We start from the raw sequence: 963 nt of genomic DNA, 5'->3' as shown, positions 1-963 counted from the left end.
AACTGACCATCAGAATTGAAGCTCGGCTTATTTGTATAGACAGAATGTGATATAAGTTAATGTGGGTTAGTACACGTTACTGTACGTTAGTAAACAGAAACAAGCATTAGTACATGTTACCCAACGAACATGGGTCAGTAAAAGGACGTGGTGGTCAATAGGGACTTTAACTATTTCATTTCAAGTCCAGGTGGGTGTGGAAATGGCGAAAATTGATTCCAAGTCTAGGTGGACGTGGAATTTTTCCGCTTCAGAGAGGTTAATTAATTGATCAGATTAATTAAATAGTCATGCGGACTTTGTTACATTCGCTTGCGGAGGTACTAAGCTAGGTGCGCGCAATGGCTCATGTGTACGGACGTGTGTTTTCGCCAAGATCCTGGATTAGAATGGCTCTGAGCACTATGGGACTTAACATCTGTGGTCATCAGTCCCCTAGAACTTAGAACTGGTTAAACCTAACTAACCTAAGGACATCACACACACCCATGCCCGAGGCAAGATTCGAACCTGCGACCGTAGCAGTCCCACGGTGCCGGACTGAGCGCCTAGAACCTGGATTAGATAATCGAAGCATGTGGGCTGAATAATGAGAATCAGGTGATCAGTTAACTTAGTGAGAGCGTTCTTTGTCCGATAGAGCCACGTGGTCGATCACGCGTTGTGACGTCAAGGAAGTTTCCAACTCGGTAGAAAAAACATTCCAGTTCGAGCGTGTCGGTTCCTGTCTATCGGTCTCGAATTGCAAAGTTTATGGGAATGAGGGCGTCCTTTGTGCTCCATCACACGTGCTGGTGGCGCGTTATGTGGCGTGAGGGTGGTTTGGACAAAGCAAGCGCGTCGGTTCCTGTCCGTCGGTGCTGGGAATTTGCGAGCTTTAGAACAGATATAGCTTTTAGCGTGTCACGTGATAGAACTTTCCAAACATCTCGGGCGGTTGTGTGAGGTAGGTATCGGCAGGTT

This window comes from Schistocerca cancellata, chromosome 2 (genome assembly GCF_023864275.1).
Source record: "Schistocerca cancellata isolate TAMUIC-IGC-003103 chromosome 2, iqSchCanc2.1, whole genome shotgun sequence".
Classification (NCBI taxonomy): domain Eukaryota; kingdom Metazoa; phylum Arthropoda; class Insecta; order Orthoptera; family Acrididae; genus Schistocerca; species Schistocerca cancellata.
This window is presented reverse-complemented; position numbering follows the sequence as displayed.